Here is a 21,342-nt window from a genome sequence, read left to right as displayed (position 1 = left end):
GTGTCAAGGAGTCTCCATTGTGCCAGGGAACTGACTGTGTGTTGGCTGGGCCACAGTCAGTGTGTTACTGCTGCAGTTGGTTTCGGTTTGTTTTTGAGGAAACCTGATTCCTGAACTGGCTGAATCATATAGCCCGTTTGTTAACTGGTTGCCCTTTTTATTGAGCACTGATTTTTAGACAGCCTGATATACACAGTTAATGTGTTTCAGATGTAACTCAGTTCTCCTTAAGGAACTGCTATTTCACTGGCTGGTTGCAGCCTGTGTGTCACTTTTTTCTTTTACGTTGGGAAAAGGACTATGTTGATTTTGTGGTAGGGCTTAGCTCTTGCACTCTGGTTTTCTTTGTATTTTGAATGTGGGTTCACATTTTTGGTGTTTAGACTGAGCCCTTGTGAGAAAATGCATCTTTCCAAATGAGCTGGTCCTGTATGGGTAGGTCTGGCCCTTTGTAGGTGACTAGGCCTCTGTAAAGACTAAACACCTATGTGTGTGTGCTGGGAGGTGAGAAATTGCTATATCCTGGGGTGGACCATACTCCTGTGAGTTAAGTGCACCTCTACAATGTACTGTGGGCCTGGTCCTTTGGATGGACCAGACCCTTGTGGGGACTGAACACCTGCATGTGTGCTGTGGACTCTGCCTTTGGAATGGACCAAACCCCTGTGAGTTAACTGCACCCAGTGCACCTGGTTCTATATGGATGGACTAGGCCTCTATAGAGACTGAACACCTATGTGTGTGTGCATTTTCTGCTTTTGGACGTGGACTCTGCCTTGGTACTGGAAACTGTATTGTGAGGATTTTGTGAACTCTGTTACTGTATGTGGGATTAGATTACTTACAGTGTGGAAACAGGCCCTTCGGCCCAACAAGTCCACACCGCCCCGCCGAAGCGCAACCCATCCATGCCCCTAACCTAACACTGCGGGCAATTTAACATGGCCAATTCACCTGACATGCACATCTTTGGACTGTGGGAGGAAACCGGAGCACCCGGAGGAAACCCACGCAGACACGGGGAGAATGTGCAAACTCCACACAGTTAGTCGCCTGAGGCGGGAATTGAACCCGGATCTCTGGCGCTGTGAGGCAGCAGTGCTAACCACTGTGCCACCGTGCCGTTTGTAATTAATTGTGTTTGCGTGGGCCAGAGTGGGCTAGTCAGTACATGGGGCAACCGGGAACTGGAGGGTTGATGACAGGGCTGGGGATGCATCAGTTAGCATGCAGGCAGGCTGGGGACTAGGCAGCCGACAGCCTGTCTGTAGGAAAGCTGGTTGGGGCGGGGCAGCCAGTAGATGGGCTGGCTGGGGGCCAGAGGGTTGATGACCGGCCTGGAGGAATGTAGACCAGGAGGAGTCTGTCAGTAGGTGGGGCCATGCAACTGATAGCCTCCTCGCAGGAAAGCTGGTATAGGGCAGGCCGATCAGTACGAGAGGAGGCTGAGCAAGGCAGCCGACGGCAGCCTATGGGAAGGCCAACTTGGGGAAGGTCGGTCAGTACGCAGGGTGGCCAGAGAACTGGAAGGCTGACTGTCCTGCAGGAAGGCTGGCCAAGCGCGGTCTGATCAGTATGTGTTGGGGGTGGGTATCAGTTGTCTTTTATAGCTATATTGGGTCTGTGCTCTATACACTGTTTCTGATTTGATTGCACTGTTTTGTCTGTGTTTGTTACACATATCTTAATGATGAATGGAAGTGGGATTTGTGGTTTGTCCTCATCTCCTTGAAAACTGGTTGAACAGTGGGGTTTGGGATTTGGCTTTGCTGCCCTTTCCCCTGTATATCGTGGTTTTTTTTAAAAACTGCTTTCTGTTTATTGTTAATTATTTTATACTGTTTAATAAAATAAATTAAGGAATGTCAAACATCCTAGTCACTCAGAGCTGGATCAGTGTTAAGGATTCTCCATTTGTGTTAGAGAACTGACTGTGTGTTGGCTGGGCCACAGTCAGTGTGTTACTGCTGCTATTGGTTTCTGTTATTTTTGGGAGAACCTCGATCCTAAACTGATTGGTTTACAAAGCCAGCTTTGCTAACTGGTATTCTTTTTTTTATTGAAGACTGATTTCTAAACTGCCTGATTTACACAGTCAATGTGTTTCAGGTGTCATTCAGCCCTCCTTAGGGAACTGTTGTTTCACTGGCTGTGTGTTACTCTTTTCCTTTATCTTGGGAAAAGAACAATGCTGATTTTGTGACAGAGCTTAGCTCTTGCTCTCTGGTTTTCTTTCTTTGAATGTGTCTTCAGAGGACACAGTTTAAAAATACGGGGTAGGGCATTTAGAACAGAATTGAGGAGAAACTTCTTTACCCAGAGAGTGGTGGATATATGGAATGTTCTGCACCAGAAGGCAGTGGAGACCAAATATCTGGATACTTTCAAGAAAGAGATGGATAAAGCTCTTAAAGAGAGTGGAATCAAGGGTTATGGGGATAAGGCAGGAACAGGATACTGATTGAGGATGATCAGCCATCATCATAATGAACGGTGGTGCTGGCTCAAAGGGCTGAATGGCCTACTTCTGCACCTATTGTCTATTCACCTTTTGTTTTGGTGTTTGGGCTGAGCCCCTGTGAGAAAATCCATGTTTCCAGATGAGCTATTCCTGTTTGAGTAGGACTCTGTAAAGACTGAACACCTGTGTGAGGTGGTAGGTGAGCATTTACTGATCCTGGATTGGACCCTGCCTTTGGGTGTGGACCAAAGTTTTGAGTTAACTGCAACTTGAAAAATTTACTGTTTCTGTGAGTGGGCCTGATTCTCTATGGATGGACCAGGCCTCTAGGGAGACTGAATACTTAATGTGTGTGCATTTGCTGCCTTCAGGAGTGGACTCTGCCCTCAGTTGTGGATTCTTGTGTATTTAGCAATGGACTTTGCAGTTTGGAGTGGACACCATTTCTGACAATGCACTTTGTATACTGGAGTGGACTCTTTTCCTGGGAATGGACTCTATATTTTGAAGAAAAGAGTTTATAGTAATGGACTCTGTACCAAAAGGGACTCTGTTGATAATTGACTTTGTCATGTTGCTTGTTGGGTTATCACCTGCACTGTCCCTGGGTCTGGCAGGCCTTACTGGGAGGCTCCTGGGTCATCCTGGAAGCTGTCACCCTGAGATCCGGAGGGTGGGTAGGCCATTCTGAGTGCTTTGTCCTGTGAAGGGGTGATCAGGACAGGCTGTGCTGCTAGAGGTGGCCAGAAGATGTCAGTGGCTGAGAGCCAGAAGGTGTGTAGGGGCAGGCTGAGATCCGGAAGGCAGGTAGACTGTCCTCAATACTGTTACCCCGGGCAGGTACTGGGATGGGCTGTCCTAGAGGTGGCTAGAATGTGTCGGGGGGGGGGGCGGGGGGAAGCAGAATGGGCTGTCCTAGAGGTGGTCGGGAGGTGGGTCAGGGTGGACCGAGAGCCGGAACGGGCATGGGGTGGACTGAGAGGGTGAAGAGGTGTAGGGGCAGGTTACCTTAGAGTGGTCAGAAGGTGGGAGGGATTGGTGGCTTGCTGGGGAGGGGTCTGTATTCTATGCACTATTCCTTATCTAATTGGACTATCTTCTATGTATTTGTTGTTTTTACTTTTGTGATGTGGGATTTGAGGTTTTTTCTCCTTTTCCCTGAAAACTTTGAACTTTGCCCCTCTCCCCTGTAAAACTGTTTCTCTCTATACAGCTATTGATATTAATTATTTGTAAGTATTTTAAAATTGTGGGTTACTGTTCGGAGGGTCGGTATGGATGTGTTGGCCATAGGGCCTGCTTTTTGTTTTGAAACAAAAGAAATGTCAGATATCCTGCTCACTCTGAGGGAGCAGCGTCACTGCCAGGGACTCTCCACGTGTCAATAAAGGGATGATGGGATAGCAGCCTCTCTCCAGTTATTTCAGGGTAGTTGGAATCTTTTTGTGAAGGTGGAAGTGCCAATACCAGGGGGCATAGGTTAAAGGTGTGAGGGGAAAAGTTTCAAGGAGATGTGAAAGTGTTTTTTTTCACACAGATAGTAGCATGTGCCAGAGAACAAGTAGATGATAATACCAGCAGTTTAAAAGGCATTTAGACAAACACATGAACAGAGGGTTATGGAGCATGTGCAGGCAGATAGGATTAGTTTAGAATAGCTTCGTGGTCAGCACAGACAGAGTGGGCTGAAGGGCCTGTTCCTGTGCTGTCCTGCTCTCTTTTAATAAGAGCAGCTAATGCGGATTGGATGTGATTCCCTCAGTAGTTAAATCGCAGCCAGGTCGAGACAGAGGCTAAGAATGCCCCTGAAGAAGGTTTTTTAATCCTGCCGTGTGCCAGTGAGAGTCTTCCCCTTTCAGGACAAAGGGAAGAGCCGGTGCGTGTGCCTTTAAATGTTGAAACTGACACAAGGAAGTGAATCTTTTTGAATAAAAGAGCCAATGAGAGGAGTTGCTTTTGATTGAATCTGGGCTGTGCAAAGGGTATCGGCCTCTGATTGGAGCGGGGTGTGTGTGGGGGGGTGTGTAGGGAGGGGTGCTGGTTCCTGTCGATCGCGCTGGGATTGTGTCGGAGTCTGGAATCCGGAGAAAGAGGCGAGCCGTTATTTTTGCTTCAGATAGATTTGCTCCGGAGGTAGGTGTGTTTCTGCTCTCACTGTGTGGGGTTCACTCAGCCCAGGATGAGGATGAGGATGAGGATGAGGATGCTCTGGGGCGGTCGGTTCAAACCCAGCAGACGGTCACCTGTCTGCTCTGGGGCTGAGTGAGGATGGAGGGATTGTGTCTGTGACAGGCGCTCTCCTCTTGGCCGGTCAGCTCCTGCAGTCCCCTGCCTGACATACAGCACAGGCCTTGTGCTGTTCCATTCTGCTCCCCTTGGAAGGTGGTCTAAACTAAAAACTGACTCCTGAATGTGAGGAATGAGCCGAGTACCTGGGTGTCAGAGCACACTGTCCCTCTGGTTCACCTGCTCTCCTCGTATCGACACTGCATAGTATCTAGATAAGCTACCATTAATAAACATTCCAAGAATCTGCTCTCGTGCAACACTGCTTTACCATGTCCCCCACCCCAAAAAAAGCCGGAAATCTTGAGCTAATTCGATTTTTTGCTTCAGAAGCTCAGCACGACTTGGCGTTCTGAAGAGGGGTCACTGGGAGCCGAACCATTGATTGACTCTGCTTCCTCTCCACAAACGCTGCTCGAGCTGCAGAGTTTCTCCAAGGGTTTACTGTGCCCTGAATCGCCAAGAGCCACTGTTGTAAACATGAAGCAGTATTGAAAGGTTCAGGCGTTTAGTGGTGGAGGTGAAGGGAGAATTGATCTGCTGTTCAAAATCTGTACCTTGAAGGAAAGGACGTCAGTGGATGTGGTCTGTTTGAATTTTCAGAGAGTTTTTGCTAAGATCCCACACAAGCAGTTAGTAAGGTAATGTTAGACTTCATGGGATCAGGGATCCTCTTGTATGGATGGAGAATTGATTTGACTTATTATTATTGTCACGTACCCAGACACAGTGAAAATTGTGTTTTACACTCCGTACAGATCATACTATACAAAGTGCATTTGGGTAATAGAATAGTTTCCACGCTGTAAGTAATCTAATCTAAAAAACAGAACAAAGCATAATGTTACGGCTGCAGAGAAGAAGCACAGAGAGCAAGATCAACATCAAACCTAAAATTTGAGAGGTCTATTCAGAGTCAAATAACCCTGGGGAAGAAGCTGGCCTTTAATCTGTTGGTAAACTTCTGCCTGCATCGCTTGAGGGTGGCACGGTGGCTCATTGGTTAGCACTGCTGCCTCACAGTGCCAGGGACCTGGGTTCAATTCCTATCTTGGGCAGACTCTCTGTGTGGAGTGGGTTTCCTCCCACAGTCACAAAGATGTACAAGTCAGGGGAATTGGCCATGCTAAGTTGCCCATAGTGTTAGGTGCAATAGTCAGGGGTAAACATGGGGTAGGGGAATGGGTCTGGGTGGATGGCTTACTCTTCAGTGGGCCGGTGTGCACTTGTTGGGCCTAAGGGCCTGTTTCTACATGGTAGAGAATCTGATCAGCCAAATGATATGTTGTCCTTCATTTGGGGCAGTTTGAAGACAGAAGGTATCTTACCATAGTTGTAACCTGTATTGTGTACAGCTTTGGTCTCCTTTTTCTGAAGACTTATTTACTTTTTGAGGGAGTGCAATGGGGGATCACCAGATTAATCCTTAGTGTGGCAGGATGGACTGAGGACAGATCAAGGAAAATAGTCTGTTTTCTAGAAGTTTGAAGAAAAAGAGATGAATGTAATGAAACTCTTAAAATTCTTACAGGGTGGATGTGGATAGGAAGTTTCCCCTGGCTAGTGAGACTAGAACCAGGGACATAATTTCAGGACAAGGATCAGGCTGTGTAAGACTGAGATGGGGAAGAATTTCTTCACTTGGGGAGTGGTGAATCTTTTGGCGTGTCTACCTCAGAGGACTGTGGAAGTGCATCTTTGAGTAGGTTCAAGACCGAAATTGATGGGTTTCTGGAGACTTGTCATTCAGGGATCATCTACTGAATGTACAATGTCTTTGCCACTGTTCTTATAGAAAGAGCTGTTCAGTTTTTAGCCATCGACTTGTACACTGTCGCAATAATACTGAAGACTTGTGCTCCACAACTTCCCACATCTCCAGCCATGCTGTTTCAATACAGTTACAAGACTGGCATCTACCTGACAATGTGGAAAATTGTCTAGGAATGTCTGGTACACAGAAAGCAAGACAAATTCAACTTGACTGTTTAGCAAGGTTAGATCTGATAGAATACAGGGAGAACCAGCCATTTGGATACAGAGCTGGCTTGAAGGTAGGAGACAGAGGGTAGTGGAGTGTTGCTTTTCGGACTGGTGGCATCCTGCTGGTCACAGGCCTCAAGGATGAGTGTTGGGTTCACTGCTTTTTGCCATTTATATAAATGACTTGGATGTGAACATAAGAGGTATGGTTAGTAAGTTTGCAGATGACACCAAAAATTGGTGGTGTAGAGAACAGTGAAGGAGGTTACCTCCGTACACTGAAATCTTGATTAGATGGGCCAGTAGGTCGAGGAGTGGCAGATGGAGTTTAATTTAGATAAATGTGAGGTGCTGCATTTTGGAAAGGCAAATCAGGGTACAACTTATACACTTAATGGTAAGGTCCTGGGGAGTGTGATTGAACAAAGAGACCTTGGCATGAAGGTTCATAATTCCTTAAAATGGAGTTGCAGGTAGACCGGATAGTGAAGAAGGTGATTGGTATGCTTGCCTTTATTGGTCAGTGCATAGAGTACAGGAGTTGGGAGGTCATGTTAGGGCTGTACAGGACACTGGTTAGGCCCCTTTTGGAATATTGTTCAATTCTGGTCTCCTTGCTTTAAAAAGATGTGAAACTTGAAGGGGTTCAGAAAAGATTTACAAGGATGTTGGAGGGTTTGAACTATAGGGAGAAGCTGAATAGGCTAAGGCTGTTTTCCATTTACCATCAGAGGCTGAGAGACCTTGTAGAAGTTAATAAAATTTTTAAGAGGAGCATAGATAGGATGAAATAGCCAAGATCTTTTCCCTGTGTGAAAGAATCCAAAACTAGAGAGCATAAATTTAAGGTGAGAAAGGAAACCTTTAAAAGGGAACTAAGGCCATTTTTTTTCTAATGCAGAGGGTGGTGCATGTATGAAATGAGCTGCCAGAGGAAGTGGTGGAAGCTTTACAATTACAACCTTTTTTAAAGGCATCTGGATTTCTATATGAATAGAGATTCAGGCATATAGGCTAAATGTGAGCAATTTGGACTAAATTTAGGATATCAGTTGGCGTGGACAAGTTGGACCAAAGGGTCAGTTTCCATGCTGCACAGCTCTGACTCTTCCACCTTGTCAGTTTACTCTCGATCATCAATAAAATGTTGGACCATCTCTAACAAGAGAGAATCTAACCCTTTGACACTCGATGGCACTGCCATTGCTGACTTCCCTACAATAAATATCCTTGGCTTTATCATTGACCAGAAACTGAACTGGATTCTCTGTATAAATACTGCCTACAAGAGCAGGTCAGAGGTGAGGAATCCTGCATCAAGTAACTCCCCTCCTGACTCCACTAAACCTGTCCAAGGCACCAGTCAGGAGGGTGATGGCATATTCCCCACTTGCTTGGATGAATGCAGCTCCAACAACACTCAAAGCGCAACTTTATTCAGGACAAAAACAGCTCCCATGAATGGCCCCATATCACTCAAAAGTTCATTTCCCGTCCCATTAAGGTTAAATGGCAGTAGTGTGTGCATCTACAAGATCATTGTACAGTACAGAAGTGGCCCTTCAGCCCATCAAGTCTGTACCACCCAAAGTATATTATTACCCACACTGGTCCCATTTTCCTACATTAGACCCATAGCTTTGAATGTTTTGATGATGATAGTGCTTATCCTAGTACCTTTTTAAAGGTTAGGAGGTTTCTGGCCTCCATTACACTCGGGGAATGAACTTCCCAATGTACTACCTAAATTCACCAAGGCTCCTTGATCTATGATATAGTCCTTTGTCAAATGCCATTTTGCAAATCAATATAGGCAAAGTCAAAATATTTTGATAAGTAACAATGATAGCTATTCTAGAATTAGAATAATTTTAAATTAATCAAACACAATTTGCATTTAACAAATGTCTTTAATAAATTAATCTGTACTCCTTGAATTGCTAGTTAATTTTGTTTTGTTGCATTCTTGCTATAAAGTTCCCTAACATGGATTGTTAGACTGACTAAACGATAGTTACTGGTTTATAACCTACTGTTTTTCTTTAAACAGGGCTGTGACATTCGCAATTCTCCTGTTTTCTGGCACCATATTGAAGGAGGATTGGAAAATTCTGTCAACAGCCCCTGGAATTTCAAATGAACCTCCCTCAGTGACTTGGATACATCAATCTCTCACAGGTAATTTTTCAAAGAAATATAAAAAGTCAAAGTAGGACTTGGCCACTCGGCCCACATCTGTCCTGTGTATTCTCCACGTCCCTTTACTCCCTGAGAGTCCCAGCCTTAAATGTATTTAGCAGTGGAGACTCCAAAACCCTCTCGGGACTTGTAAAGATTTGCAGCCTTTCAGGTGAAGACACTTCTCCTCATCTCAGTCCCAAATGGTTGTCCTCTTATCCTAAGACTCTACCCTTGTGCTTTAGATTCTTCAACCAGAGGGAGATAGCCCCTGTGTTGACCTTGTCAAGCTCCTTCAGAATCTTCTGTCAATCGATGAAATCACATCTTCAAAACTCCAGAGAATTTGACCCAATTTACTCAGCCTCTCTCCATAGGACCACTGTCTCCTACCAGGGGCCAATTGGTGAGCATTTGCTCTACTATCGACATTACACCAGAATATCAAAAAAGGAGAGAAACCGATCATCTTGGCTCGTGAGTTTGCTCTGCCATTCTGTAACATCATGGCTGATTTGAATTTGGCCATAATTCCACTTTCCTGTCTACCCCCCATCATAACCCTTGTGCCTCCTTTTGTAGATTAAATGTCTGAAAATCTGTCTCCCTCAGCCTTGAATGTGTTCAACAAGCCAGCCTCTACTGCTAGGGAATAAAATTCCAAAGATTACCCACCCTTGAGAGAAGAAATTGTCCCTCCGTTTTGTGTTAAATCCTATCATTTGGGATTTTGTGAGGGATGAGCGTTTCTCTTGATTAAGGTTAGTTTATTAATGGATTAATGTAATTCACTTCCAAGGGGTAAGACATGGCAGGAGAGCTCCTAATCATAGTCTGCCCCTCTTGCTTGATGTGGGAAGCTGGGCACCCTTTCAGTGCCCAGGACCTGAATGGAAACATTTCTTGCATGCAGCTGTAGTTCATGAAACCCTGAGATTTGAGATGGAGTGGTGTCTGGAGGCATCGTGGAGTATTTGCAACATGGAGAATATCATGGATAGATTCTGAATGGTGTGGAAAGTAGGAGGCTTTTCCCCAGGGTGGGGGGAGTAAATTACTAGGGAACACTGGTTCAAGGTGCCAGGGGTGAGGGAGGGGTGGTTTTAAAAGAAAAGCCAGGCAAGCTTTTCAGACGAAGGGTGGTGAATGCCTGGAATGCACTGCCCGAGGAAGTGGAAGCAGACACAATAGCAGCATTCAAGTACCTGAACAAATACATCGATAAATTCAGGCTTTTGCCTGAAACGTTGGTTTTCCTGCTCCTGGGATGCTGCCTAACCTGCTGTCCTTTTCCAGCACATACTAATCTTGACTCTGATCTCCAACATCTGCAGTCCTCACTTTTTTGCTTAGGGAATAGAGGGATAAAAATGAAGACATTTTTGCATGGAAAGGCAAAATGTGTCAGCTCAGGCCTGGAGCATTGGAGGTTTCTGTGCTGTGTTGGAGTTGATAGATTTCACATGATTTGATCAGTGTTTGAAGTCCTTATTGATGCTGGCCTAATTGACTCATCTGCTGATACAGTCTTTTGCATCTATGTGAATTTTTTTCACATGGTGAAGCATTTCCGATATAGTTACTTGTTTGCCTTTGAACATTATATGGAAGGCCCTTGATTCTGAAAGTGTTTCCTAATTCAAGATGCCCTCACAAACTAAACCTCTTTCATGGGTCAATCCCCATCAAACACTTGCATTGAAACTTAATAGGGTCTGGGGTCAATGTATACACCACTATGGAATCTTAGCTTGGTCAGGACACCCACCAGTGATGGTTGTGTCTGAGACATTGTCTGTAATGTATGTTTCAATGAATATGACTGTCAGACTGTTGCCTGACTCATTTATGGGGCAGCTCTTCCAATATTAGCATAAATTCCCAACTGTTAGCTTGGAGAACTTTGGCTTAGCTTGGCCTTTGTCATGCCCAAATATGATGCCTTGGTTAGTGCCTGAAGGTTGATCTGATGCGTGTTATGTTTTTATGTAGTAGATTGATACAACTTAGGGGTAAGTGAGGACTGCAGATGTTGGAGATCAGAGTCGAGAGTGTGATGCTGGAAAAGTACAGCAGGTCAGGCAGCATCCAAGGAGCAGGAGAATTGGCGTTTCAGCCAAAAGCCCTTCATCAGATGGATATACTCTATGGATTTCAATAGGTCTTGGAATAAGTTTCCACATGGCGGGCTGCTCTGGAAGGTTAGATTGCATTGAATCAAAGGAGGGCTGGCAAATTGGATAAACAATTGGTTTGATAGTAGGAAGCAGAGGTTAATAGAAGGACACTAGTCAGACTGGAGGACTGACTAGTGGTATACCTCTGGTCAGTGCTGGGCCCATTGCTGTTTGTTATCTATAATCAATTATTTGGATGAGAATGTACAAGGCCTGATTAGATTAAATTCCCTACAGTATGGAAACAGGCCCTTCAGCCCAACACGTCCACACTGACCCTCCAAAGAGTAACCCACCCAGACCTATTCCCCTACCCTATATTTACCCCTGACTAATGCACCTAACACTACGGGTAATTTAGTATGGCCAATCCACTGATCTGCACATCTTTGGATTATGGGAGGAAACCGGGGCAAACCCATGCAGACATGGGAAGAATGTGCAAACTCCACACAGGCAGGGGCCCAGGTCCCTGGCGCTGTGAGGCAGCATTGCTAACCACTGAGCCACCATGCCGCATGATTAGTCAGTTTGTAGATGACATCAAATAGGTTATGATGGACAGTGAGGAAGGTTATCAGAAATTGCAGCAGGAACTTGATCAGCTGGGGAAATGGGCCAAGAAATGGCAAATAGAGTTTAATAGAGGTAAGTGTCAGGTGTTTCATGGCAAATGGTAGGACCTTAGGAAGTGTAGTGGAACAGAGGGACCTTGGAGTTTGGGTGCACAGTTCTCTGAAAGGGGAATCACAGGTAGACAGGACAGTGAAGAAGGCTTTCTGGCGCATTGGCCTTCATCAGTCAGGGCACTGAGTGTAGAAGTTGGGAAGTTATGTTGCAGTTGTACAGGACATTGGTGAGGCCATGCTTGGAGTATTGTGTTCAGTTTTGGTCACTTTTTGTCTGCACTCTTTTCAGTTGAATAAAATCCTTCCTGTAGAAATTTACAAGGATGTTGCCAGAACTCAAGGGTCTGAATTGTAGGAGAGGTTTGACAAGCTAGGACTTTTTTCCTTTAAGCATAGGAGACTGAGGGGGGGCACAGCGCCAGAGATCCGGGTTCAATTCCCGCCTCAGGCGACTGACTGTGTGGAGTTTGCACGTTCTCCCCGTGTCTGCGTGGGTTTCCTCCGGGTGCTCCGGTTTCCTCCCACAGTCCAAAGATGTGCAGGTCAGGTGAATTGGTCATGCTAAATTGCCCATAGTGTTAGGTAAGGGGTCGATGTCGATGTAGGGGTATGGGTGGGTACGCTTCGGCGGGGCGGTGTGGACTTGTTGGGCCGAAGGGCCTGTTTCCACACTGTAAGTAATCTAATCTAATCTAATCTTACAGAAGTGTATAAAACCATGAGAGGTGTGGATAGGATGAACGCACTCGGTCGTTTTCCCTGGGTTTGGAAATCAAGTCCTGGAAGGCATTAATTTAAGATAAGAGGGAAAGAATAAAAGGGAATCTGGCAACTTTTTTTTTACACAGAGGGTGGTATGCATCTGCAAAGAACTGCCAGTGGAAGTGGTTGAGGTGGGTACACTAACAACATTTAAAAGGGATTTGGACAAACGTGGATAGGAAAGGATTAGAAGGCCTTTAAAAACAGCAGAGGATAATTTTAAACAATGAGGGAAGAGAAAATGAAATATGAGGGGAGTAAAATTAAAGAAGATTGCAAGAGTTGCTTTAGCTATCTAAAAGGTAGAGAGGCAGTATTGGACCACTGGAAAATGAAACTGGAGAAGTAGTAATAGGGAACCAAGAAATGGTGGTGGAACTACATGGGTACTTCACATCAATGTTCATAGTGGCAGATGCTAACAATGCACTATAACTTTGAGAGTCAGGAGGTAGAGGTGAGTGTAGTGGCTATGATCAAGAAGGTGCTGGGGAAGCTGAAATTCTGAAATCCGATAAATCACGCAAACTACGTGAAGAACATGAAAAGTTGGAGCAGGAGTCGGCCTCTTGCCCCATCGAGCCTGCTCCACCATTCTGTAAGATCACTTCTTATCTTTTAATGGACTTACCCTCCTGCTCACCATAACCTTTAATTTCTTAACCATTCAAAAAGCTATCTATCTTAAAAACATTCAACAAGGTAGCATTATTTGCTTCAATAGGCAGGGGATTCTACATATTCACAACCCTTTGGGTGAAAAGGTTCCTCCTCCAGTCAGTCCTAAATCTGCTCCCCCTTATTTTGAGGCTATGCCCTCCAGCTCTAGTTTCACCTGCCAGTAGAAACAACCTCCCTGGTTCTAACTTATCTATTCCCTTCATAATTTGGTTTGTTTCTATAAGATCCCCCTTCCCCCCCCTCATTCTTCTAAGTTCCAATGAATATCTACCCAGCCTACTCTATCTCTCCTCATAAGGCAATCTTCTGAATTTCGGAATCAACTGAGTGAACCTCCTCTGCACCCACTGCAGTGCCAGCTCATCCTCTCAAGTAAGGAGACCAAAACTGCACACCGTACTCCAGGTGTAGCCTCACGAGTACCTGAGACCGCTGCAACATAATCTCCCTGCTTTTAATCTCCATCCCTCTAGATGGACTGGATGGGCTATACTGCAGGGTTCTGATGGACATAGTTGAGGTTGTAGAGGCATTGGTAATCCATCTTTCAGGAATCGCTGGAGTCAGGGAGGCTTCCGTAGGACTGGAAAATGGCAAATGTAACAGCCCTGTTTAAGAAGGGAGGGAGGCAGAAAGGGGGAAAACGACAGCTGTCAGGCTGACCTCAGTCATTGGTAAGATATCAGAGTCCATTATTAAGGATGAGATTGCAGAGTACTAGGAAGTGCATGGGAAAATAGTGCTGAGTCAGCACGGCTTCATCAAGGGGAGATCATGCCTGACAATCAGTTAGAGTTCTTTGAGGAGGTAATGAGAAAGTTAGACAAAGGAGAGCCAGTGGGCATATCTAATGGATTTCCAGAAGGCCTTTGACAAGGTGCCGCACAGGAGGCTGCTCAATAAGCTAAGAGCCCGGGGTGTTAGGAGCAAGGTACTGTCATGGATCAGCTGACTGGCAGAGAGTGGAGATAAAGGAATCTTTTGCAGGGTACCAGCTGTGGGGTTCCATAGGGGTCAGTATTGAGACCTTTGCTATCCATGTTTTATGCTAACTATCTTGATGATAAAACTGAAGGCACTGTTACTAAATTTGCAGATGACACAAGGAGAGGTGGAGGAACAGATAATGTTGAGGAAGTGCATAGGCTGCAGAAGGACTTGGACAGGCTAGGCAAGTGAGCAAAGCAGGTGCAGGTAGAACACAATGTGGGAAAGTGTGAGGTTATGCTCTTTGGTAGGAAAAGGCATGGGCTATTTTCTAAATGCAGAAAGGCTTCGGAAATCTGAAGCACAAAGTGACATGGCAGTCCTGGTTCAGGTTAACATGCAGGTTCAGTTGATGGTGAAGAAGGCAAATGCAATGTTGACATCCATCTCAAAAAGGCTCAAGGACAAGAGCAGCGATGTATTGCTGAGGCTATATAAGGCTCTGGTCAGACACCATTTGGAATATTGTGAACAGTCTGGGGCCCTGTTTGGTGAAAGGTTGTGCTGGCTTTGGAGGGAGTCCAGAGGAGGTTTACAAGAATTATCCTGGCAATGAAGGGCTTGTTATATGGACTGGTTGAGGAATGTACATTATAGAGTTTAGAAGGATGAGGTGGGGGGGTAGGGGAGGAATCTGATTAAAACTTAGGATACTGATGGGCCTGGATAGAATGGACGTGAGAGAGACTAGGATCCAAGGGCAGCCTCAGTGAAGGAACAGCCCTTTAGAACTGAGGTGAGGAATCTTTTTCAGCTCGAGGGTGTTTAATCTGTGGAACTCATTGCTGCAGAGGGCTGTGGAGGCCATGTTGTTGAGTGTACTTAAGACGAATAGGTCCTTGATTAGTAAGGGTATGGAGAGAGAAGGCAGGAGAATGGGTTTGAGAATTACATCAGCCATGATCGAATGGCAGAGCAGAGTTGATGGTGGGCTGAATGGCCTAATTCTGCTCTGAAATGCTATGGTCTTATCACCATTTGCATTCCAACTACTGCTTGTATCAACAATTTGTTAATTTACCACCGTTTACAACCACTGTCAGTCAGCATTTCCTACCAAAGTGGCCAATTTCACACTTACCTATGTCATACAGTATATGCTGTGTATTTTCCTACTGTCACATCTAAGTTGCCCTGAAAGTTGATTTAACATACTTCCCACCACTCAATACCACCTGGTTTTGTATTCTCAGCAAACTTTGAAATATTGCATTTGATTCCTTCGTCCAAATTGATTTTGAGATTAAATTAGATTCCCTACAGTATAGAAACAGGCCCTTTGGCCCAACAAGTCCACACCAACCCTTCGAAGAGTAACCCACCCAGAACCACTCCCCTACCCTATATTTACCCCGACTAATGACGTAATACTACAGGCAATTTAGCGTGGCCAATTCACCTAACCTGCACGTTTTTGGATTGTGGGAGGAAACCAGAGGAACCCCACGCAGGCACAGGGAGAATGTGCAAACTCAACACAGACAGTTGCCCGAGGTTGGAATCGAACCCGGGTCCCTGGTGCTGTGAGGCAGCAGTGCTAACCACTAACCAACTGTGCATACCTAATGTTGTGAATAATTGGGACCTGATCCTTCATGTACCCTGATTATCACTGCCTTCCATCCTGAAACCAATTTTTTTTTTTGCTTTGCGAATTTCCTCCTTCCCAGTAGACTCATGTTCCTCAAGCTTTGAAGACAGAACTAAAATAATTGTTTGCTTGTTCTGCCTTTTCCTTGTTCTGTTATCCATTCTCCTGTTTGAGATAATAAGGGGGTCTATATTTGTCGTCTTTAATCGTTTTGGTTTTTTTTCTTTTTGCATACTTACTTTTATAGCCAGCTGTTATTGTCCTTGCAAGTTTATTCTCACACACTATTTTCTTTCCCTTCCTGGTCAACATCTTGGTTATCCTTTTTGTTGAGAAGAAAGTGAGGACTGCAGATGCAGGAAATCAGAGTCCAAAAGTGTGGTACTGAAAAAGCAAAGCCAGTAACTGGCTGTCCTTACCCTTTTTGCTGAGTTCTGAACTGTTCCCGCTCCTCGGGCTTGCTACGTTTTCTAGCAACTTTATATGATTCCTCTTTGGGTTGAATACTATCCTCCATTTCTTTGGTTGGGCCACTTTTTTCCTTTTTATGTTCTTTCACCCAAAAGGCATTTATAACTTACAATGAAGATTGCTCAACAGATGATCCAGCAATAGGAAGGGTTTTTTTTTATTTTTGTTGTAAGGTGGCAATTGTAGGGTGTAGGGATTCAGGGATTTGGTGGCAAAAGCAGGGGAGTGAATTTGAGGTCACCCCCATGCTTTCCCCATCCATTGCCTCTGACAGGGTCATCTCTAATTGTTCCAAAGTTCCCCACCACCCCGCTCCCTGATTATGCCCTACCCCATTGGCAGAACCGATCCAGCAGAGGTTGGTGGCACAGTGGTATATAATCAGAATGAAACCGCCTGCTGGTTACCACCTACCAACCTCCCTCTGCTGCTGAATCAGTATTCCTCCATGTTGAACAACACTTGGAGGAAACACCTGAGGGTGGCAAGAGTGCAGCATGTACTCCTGGGTGGGTGGGTTCACTGTCCACCACCGAGAGTGGCTCAACAGCAGCACCACTGATCCAGTTGGTCAGGTCCTAAAGGAAATAGCTGCTAGTCTTGGTTTCAGCCAGGTGGTGAGGGAATTATCAGGAAGGAAAAACATATTTTACCTTTATCCATACCAATCTGCTTGCTGCAGATGTTTTGTCTATGACCGTATCAGTAAGAGTGACTGACGGCCTGCCTTCATATTGACAAGACCATCCATCATGTTGTGTGGCCCTGTGTTCTGAATGGACTAGCTTCAAACAGATCAAGACTTGGCATCCATGAGGTACGGTGGGCTATCAACAGCAGCAGAAACATACCCTAATGCCATCAGTAACCTCATAGCCTAACATATCAATCATTACCATTAAACCAAGGGATCAACTCTGGTTGAATGGAGAGTGTCGGAGGGCATGGCAGGAGCATACCTGGTGAAGATTTAATAAAAAAGGACTATTTGTTACCCAAACAGCACAAGCAGCAATTGATGGAGCTAGGTGACTCCTCAACCAACACATCAGCTCAAAGGTCTCTAGTTCTACCACAGCTGGTTGTGAATGGTGGTGGACAATTAAGCAACTCCCAAATATCCCCATCTTCAATGTTAGCAGAACCCAGCACATCAGGCTGAAGCATTCACAGCAATCTTCTTCAGCCAGACATGCTGAGTGGGTTATCTATCTTAACCTCCTATAGTGGTCCCTACATCACAGATACCAGTCTTCAGCCAGTTTGATCCCCTCCACATGAAATCAGGAAAAAGGCACTGGATGCTACAAAGGCTGCAGACCTGATAACATTCTGGCATTAATACTAAAGACCTGTGCTCCAGAACTTGCCGCTCCCCTAGTCAAGCTCTTCCAGTACAGCTACAACACTGGCATCTACCCAACAGTATGGCAAACAGTCCAGGTGTGTCTTGTACACACAAAACAGGAGAAATCCAAAACAGCCAATTACTGCCTCATTAATCTACTGTCCATCTTCAGTAAAGTGATTGACTGTGTCATCGACAGTGCTATTAAGCAGCACCTGCTCAGCAATAACCTGCTCAGTTGACACCCAATTTGGGTTCTGTCAGGGCCGCTCAGCTCCTGACCTCATTACAGTCTTAGTTCAAACATGGATAAAACAGCTGAATACCAGAGGGAAGGTGAGAGTGACAGCTCTTGACATCAAGGCTGCATTCAACTGAGTACGGCATCAAGGAGCCCATGCAAAGCTGGAATCAATGGGTAACGGGCAAACTCTCTGCTGGTTGGAGTCATACCTGACACATGAAGAGGATTGTGGTTGTTGCAGGTCATTCATTTCCACTCTAGAACATCCCAACCATCTTCAGCTGCTTCATCAATGCCGCCACCCCCCCCCCCCCCAGTCATAAAGTCAGAAGTGGGGATGTTCATCGATTGCGCAAATGTTCAGCACCATTCGTGCTGCCTCAGACACTGAAGTGGTCCACGTTCAAATGCAACAAGACCTGGACCATGTCCAGGCTTGGGTTGACAGTGGCAAGTAACTTTAACACCACACATGCCAGGCAATTACCATCTCCAATAAGGATTAACTTAACCATTGCCCTTCACTGGTATCGCCACCATTTAATCCCCCACAATCAACAACCTGGGAGTTACTATTGCACTGGATTGGTCATATAAACACAGTGACTGTAAGAACAGGTTGGGGACTAGGAATTCTGCAGTGGGTAACTCACCTCCTGATTCTCCAAAGCCTGTATGCTGTCTACAAGGCACAAGTCAGGTTTATGATGGAATATTCCCCACTTGCCTGGATGAGTGCTGCTCCAACACTCAAGAAGCTTGATGCTATCCAGGACAAAGCAGCCCGCTTGATTGGCACCACACTTGGGGTGGCATGATGGTTCAGCAGTTAGCACTTCTGCCTAACAGTCCCAGGGACTTGGGTTTGATTCCACCCTTGGGTGACTGTCTGTGTGGAGTTTCCACATTCCCACTCTGTCTGCATGGGTTTTCTCCGGGTGCTCTAGTTTTCTTCCACAGTCCTGTGCAGCTTAGGTGGATTGGCTATGCTAAATTGCCCACAGTGTTCAGGGATGTGCAGGTTAGGTGAGTTAGCCATGGCAATGCAGGGTTACAAGGGTGGTGTAGGGGGCTGGGTCAAGATTGGATGCTCTCGGTGGGTTGATGTGGACTTGATGGGCTGAATTGCCTGTTTCCACACTGCAGGGATTCTACCTACCCATAAACATTCACTTCCGTCACCATCTATGCTTAGTAGTAGTTGTGTGTACTGTCTACAGGATGCCCTACAGTAATTTACCAAGGGTTCTTAGACAGCACCTTCCAAACACGCAATTACTACTATCTAGAAGGACAAGGGCAGCAGATACATGGCAACACCACCCGCAAGCTCTTATTCAAGCCGCTCACCAACCTGACTTGGAAGTATATTGTTGTTCCTTTGTTATTGCTGGATCAAAATCCTGTGGAGTTCCTGTCCCAGTGATATTGTGGTTTAACCTACAGCACATGGATTGGAGTGATTCAAGAAGGCATCTCACCGTTATCTTACCTTCTCAAGGGCAATTAGAGATGGGCAATAAATGCCCATGTACCACAAGTGAATTTTTTAAAAAGTGGCCAGTTAAGTCTATATTTATGGGTCTTATTTGACCATGTAAGAGCCTTAATTGGTGATGAGTCACAAAAGACCCCATTGGATCTTCTCTCCCAGCACTTAATTGCCGAGCTGGTGAGAAGGGACAAGTACCTCTCTAGGGCAAATTTACACTATTTCCCAATTTTTCACAACCTTCTTGGCACCTCCAGCTAGGAAAGTTCTGCTAAGTCCTGCTACAATTGTGTAGGGTTTTGGTGAGACTAAATCTGGAATACTGTCGGGTTTGGGCCTCTAGGTTTGTAATGGGGTGGTATGACAAAGATTCATTGGACTGATATGAAGATGTTTTGTAATATTAATGTGTTACTTGAAAACTTGCGTTCTAAAGTAGAGGTAAATAGGGCTGAAGTTGTGCAAAGGTAACTTTTTTTTAAGAGTCAGAAATTCACTTTGCTTTGACCCATGGGTCGAAGCGGCATTTCCAAGAAGTCATGCAACTTGGTCTAAATGATTTGATAAGCTGCCTGGTGAGAGAATTGCTGACCCTGTGAAAGGAAAGTCAAGAGGCTAAAAGCAGCTTTAGTTCAGAAGAAGTGTTGCACACCAGCAGATGTGCTATTTAGCAAGCTGAAACTTGTCAAAGTAATTGGATAAAATGTGTTTTCAGTTGGGTGCAGAGAGAAGAAACAGTGAGTTAGCTTATTTGAAGAGAATCCCTTTAGCTGAATATGGTGAAATTGATTGAAAGGAAGCAGTTATGACTTTGACGATTGAATTGAAGACAATATAGGAGTGATACATTACTGGGGTTGACTGTCAAGGAAATTGTTGGGTAAAAGAAATCTTTTGGTATTTAATAAGATCTTTTCCAATATCTTGTAAATATTTATCTTTTTTTTCTTCTTGAGTGCAATAAACCTTTTTCTTAAAAGTACATTGGAAGCCTATTATGAATGTGCTGGAAAATGGGATTTGAATAGTTAGGTAGCTATTTTAACGAGCACAGACTTCATATGACGGGCCCTTTTCTGTGTTGTAGACCTCTATCACTAATGTGATAGACCAATACCAATAACCAAGTCACAAAAATAAATTTGTGTACTATCAAGTCAAGGTTTACTTTTGGATATGACTTATCCTATATTACTATTGGCTGAGATCATATCAATTGGATCCTGAGGTGACGATGTTACCCTGTGATGAGAGATGAGTAAATTGCGCATATGTTCTCTGCAATTTAGGGTAATGAAGGGCAATATTATTGAACCATTCAAAAATACAGGAGATGCTCAGAGAGAGAGATTCCCCAACCAGCAGAAACAAAAACTCAGTGGCACAGTCTCAGAATAACAGGCTGATTATTTAGGACTGGGATGAGAAGGGTTTTGAATCTTTGGAATTCTCCACCACAGAGGGTTGTGAATGTTTCATCATTGAATATATTCAAAGACTATATGACACAGGAGCAGAAATTAGGCCATTTGGTCCGTTGAGTCTGCTCTGCCATTCAATCATGGCTGATAGAGTGAGGTTGAAAACCTGTTTTTCTCCATAACCTTTGATCCCCTTGACAATCAGGAACCTATCGATCTCTGTTTTAAATCTACTCAATGACCTGGCCTCCACAGCCTCTGTGGCAATGAATTCCACAGATTCGTCACTCTCTGGCTGAAGACCCTTTTCCTTTTAACTCTGTTCTAAAGGGTCTTCCCTTTACTCTAAGGCTGTGCCCTTGGGTCCTCATCTCTCCTGCCAATGGAAACATCTTCCCCAAGTCCATGCTTTCCAGGCTGTTAGGTATTCCGTAAGTTTCAATCAGATCAACTCTGAATATAGTCCCAGAGCCCTCAACAGTTTCTCATATGTTAAGCTGATCATTCTCGTGAACCCCCTCTGGACCTGCTCCAGGATTAATACAAACATCTTTAGTAATGGGGCCTAAAATTGCTCACAATACTCCAAATGTGGCCTGATCAGAGCCTTCTAAAACTCAAAAGTATATCT

At 44.9% G+C, this 21,342-nt stretch overlaps 1 protein-coding gene across 5 annotated transcripts in view; it reads left to right on the top strand.

Moving 5' to 3' along the window:
• The first annotated feature begins 296 nt into the window (after positions 1-296).
• The window catches only part of LOC140489164 (SUN domain-containing protein 2-like), a 113,088-nt gene continuing 92,042 nt past the window's right edge, over positions 297-21,342 (top strand). For 2 of the 5 annotated variants that reach the window (XM_072588402.1, XM_072588397.1), the window contains exons 1-2: positions 4,479-4,594; positions 8,781-8,908. The gene's annotated coding sequence lies outside the window, so the exon portion shown is untranslated. Of the gene's footprint in view, positions 315-1,509; positions 1,587-4,478; positions 4,599-8,780; positions 8,909-21,342 lie in introns of those variants that run through there. The other 3 variants (XM_072588400.1, XM_072588398.1, XM_072588399.1) reach the window with 3 other exon arrangements.

This window comes from Chiloscyllium punctatum, chromosome 18 (genome assembly GCF_047496795.1).
Source record: "Chiloscyllium punctatum isolate Juve2018m chromosome 18, sChiPun1.3, whole genome shotgun sequence".
Classification (NCBI taxonomy): Eukaryota; Metazoa; Chordata; class Chondrichthyes; order Orectolobiformes; family Hemiscylliidae; genus Chiloscyllium; species Chiloscyllium punctatum.
Note: the sequence above shows the minus strand (reverse complement) of the source record. Positions and strands in the feature narration are given on the sequence as shown.